Genomic DNA, 3,831 nt, shown 5'->3' on the forward strand with positions numbered 1-3,831 from the left:
ACATCAAATTTTCCCTGCACATTTGTTAGTTGGCTCCGTCTGGCAAGAACACAGGACGGAGCTGTGCCTTTTCCCATCTCTCTTGTGCTTGTCCTCTTCCTCCGCAAGGAGGAGCGCATGGATCCAGAGCACAAACACATCGTCTCAGCATTTCCAATGAGCAGGTCTTAGTGGTTTCACCTGTCCCTTTCTCCTGCACTCAGCCCATTTCCATTCCTGACCAGTACCCCAGGATATGCTTTTAAGTGAGCCTGTATTTTGTGTTCAGGTTTAGTTTTCCCATAACGCAAGCTACTCTAATCCCGTTACTGCACCCCTGAGCCACGCAATCCCCCTTACAAATTACTGTAATTAATGACAATCCCTTGGATGACATTACATGTCTCTGGGTTTGTGGTAATTGATAGTAACAAAACAATACAACGCGATTTGCTAGGGCTCCCATTTGCCGTCTCACAGTGTCATGTTTGACCTAGAAACCACTATACAAAGCCCAAGCAAAAGTTTCTGTTATGTAACTAATGCCCATCTGCAATGATAAGGAGGAGACAGTCTTAGATAAAGGAGGCTTGAAAACAAAAGCAGAATCAGAGGACTAGGGCAAAGAGCTGATTTGAATATTGAGAATCACACCCCTGGGTGGGGAGAAAGTATGCTAATGAAACATACATGTATGGAAATGAGATACATAGCTAAAACACAGGTATAGAGACATGCTCAGTAAAGAACTCCTTGCGTCACTCCCTTATAACCAATTAGCAAACAAGAATGCTTATGAAGGTCCAATACTCCTGTATAAAAGATGCTTAGAATTAAGAATCTGTGTGCTTGTTACGTGAAATTATTCCGCTTGCACCTTGTATTGCTAGCAATAAATCTTCTTTATACTTTCACCCCTGGTATCTTTATTGGCTTTTGCATACCGGGCACGATCCCAGACTTGAGCTGGGGCTCAACAGTGGCACCCCCAGGCTTGCAGGTGTGCTGTGCAAGGGGGTCGGCCGCAGGTGAGGCACTTGGCGTTTGGCAGGTGGTGGGGCACGCTGAGGTGGGTGGCTCAGCCCAGCACCGCCCCCTACTCCTCCGCCACACCCACGACCCCAGCTAGCCTTGCCTCAGCAGCACTAGCCCCACAAGCGGGGCAGAGACTACTCTGCCTCTGGCAGGTGAAACGAGCCATCCAGGCCCCAGTAGTACCTCCAGAGGCCACACGGGCCTGGAAAGCAGCTGTGCTGGGGCTCCGGCCAGGCCACCACCTCGGCAAGAAGGAGCCAACAGCCCAGCACACCTTGGAGAATGCAGGCATTGATCCCGCTACCTCTCGCATGCTAAGCGAGCGCTCTACCACTTGAGCTAGTCCCCCCTGCTGGTGTGGTTGTTGTTGCTGCTGCTGTTGCTGTGGCTGGGTGGGTGACCTGCTGCTGCAGTCCAGGAGTCTCGTGGGGTGGTGACTAGCTTGCCTGACTTGGGCTGGTCGGAACCAGCTGCATCAAAGGAGCTAATTTGGTCTTTCGGCCGGCTAGCTCAGATGGTTAGAGCGTGGTGCTAATAACGCCAAGGCCGTGTGTTCGATCCCCATGCTGGCCACCCTGGGCTTTAACTACTTCAGTTGCCACCGCTGCCAGGCAGGACCACCGCCCCCTGCACTCTTGGAAGGAGAGAGTGTGAATCCCTCCTGCTGTTTCTCGCCTTCCAGGTCTGCAGCCAACTTCTTCAGCGGCTTACCCCTCTCTGAAGGATTTCCATCCCCATGTCTCATCATGTCTCATTAATTGGATTCCCAATGAAACAGCTCTCACCATACATATCCCTTTACAAATACAGTTCCATGTCTTATCATTTCTTCTATGAATCAGTTCTACTTTCTTGCTTCCTCAGATGCTACAAAAAAGATGGAGGAAAGGGGCTCAAAACAAACTGTGGTTCATGTTCCTTAAGTGTTTAACTACCAGAATCATAATAGAAATAGAAATGGAAAGAGGACCTACATCATTTTTCCAAAGCAGTGTGAAAACACTTCGCCTAACAAAGTTGGCCATCACAAGGGCAAACAATTGTATGGCAGTTACACAGAGGTTGCTTAAGCTACCCTGTTAAGGAAATACTTCACAAGAAGGAGAAAGGGAGGAGACCTGCCTGTTGCAAAAAATATATTTTCTTGCTACTCTGGAGCACATCCCAGCTCAAGCCACCAGAAACAAATCCCCATATACTCAGAACCCACCCCACAGTAGATCCTTTGTTCCCATCACTTAGTCTCCCAATTCACCAAAGTGTGGGAGAGGGGCACAGTCTCTAGCTCCCATGGAGGCAGACACCACCAGAGTGCCCTGGGCAGAAGTGGCCTGCCCTGCCCTGCCTTGCCCATAAGGCTGAAGTTGTCTCCTTCTTAGACCCTTGTTCCTCCTTCAAAGAATTAAAGTGTTCATAAATCATTCATCTGAACAAAAGTATTATTTAACAATATGTTTCAAGCATTTGTTCAATTTGTTCATAAACAGTTGATAAATATGCTATTATGGAGCAACCATTGAACTATTCATTTTGTTAGAAATAATCCAGAGACAGTAAACAAAATAAGAATAATATATAGTTGGAAAATAACTCACAAGAAATTTGCTATATTTCACCTTTAACCTGTCCAACCACAAACCAAGATTCCCCAAAATTTCTATGCAGATAACTTACATACAACTTGGAGAAGGAGAATGTGGAAATTCCCAACTGCAGCATCTGGTTGAGTTCTACATGTTTTTCCTTCATTTCTAGCAAAGATATGCAATAGGGAATGAGGTATAATATTTTTCAGGGTGTAAACAGGGGGAAAAATAAGCCGCATGCCACTGAAAAATAATTTTTTCCAGTGGGCAGGGATTGGGCCCCATTTATATTAGTTACTGTTACACGTTATGGTGATATTTAAGCTTATATTAGCTTTTTTTTTTTTTTTTTTTAAACCAAACCAAAAAAATTAAAAACCCTCGGTCTTTGAGGATCCAGGAACTCCTTTAAGTAGGAACTCAGAACTGAGAGCAAGGAATGGCTTCAGCCTCATACTTCAACTCTGGTTATGCCTATTGTGAGATTAAAAAGAAGAATGGCCCTCAACCCTACACAAAACCTGAGTTAACATGACTGAACAAGAATTGTCACTGGGCATTAGGAGAGGTCAATCAATTATTCACAGTCATTGATTGATGGTGCCATATAGTGCAGAAATATGAAATAAAGGATCTGGTTTGTTCAGTGCCAATACCATGCTCTGAACAGAAAAGTATCAAGTACCAGGGCAGACTTTAAAAATAAAGTATGAAAGGTGGAAGTGTTAGATCATTTATTTTGGAGGAGTTATTTTTGGATTTGGAGGAGAGGGTTTTTTTTCTGGTTTTACATTTTAAAACTCTGCTGCATTCTCTTTCACAACAAAAAGGTTTGCAGAATAAAACAAAAAGTGACAACTTGATTACATAACTAAACAAATAACCCTGGAGAAATGGAAATGTGTCCAATCTGTTTAAGCATTCCTTCACATCTATTGTACCTACAATAGTTTAGCCATTAAAATATTAAAACAGTTTGTGTCTACAAAGGACAAAAACTATTTTCATTTTCTTTCTTACTGAACATTATATTATAACAAGAACCTGCATTCATATGCGTATAATGCTATACTTCTAATAGGTACAAGACTTCCCTCAGTTTGTGCTACTGATTGTACAGCATTGCTATTACTGAGATTTCAGCTAGGGACAGAAGTTACACATGAACTGGTTTAAGTGATCAGAAACTGGCTTAAACCTATAACAGAACAGAAATTCAGTGTACATAAAC

The 3,831-nt window shown here is 43.7% G+C and overlaps 1 non-coding gene across 1 annotated transcript; it reads left to right on the forward strand.

The window, feature by feature from the left end:
• Positions 1 to 1,513: 1,513 nt before the first annotated feature.
• On the forward strand, positions 1,514 to 1,587 carry TRNAI-AAU. The gene has a single exon. It is a non-coding gene; the product is annotated as a tRNA-Ile (tRNA).
• Positions 1,588 to 3,831: the final 2,244 nt, after the last annotated feature.

Source organism: Alligator sinensis, unplaced genomic scaffold, assembly GCF_000455745.1.
Source record: "Alligator sinensis unplaced genomic scaffold, ASM45574v1 scaffold1520_1, whole genome shotgun sequence".
NCBI classification, from domain to species: Eukaryota; Metazoa; Chordata; order Crocodylia; family Alligatoridae; genus Alligator; species Alligator sinensis.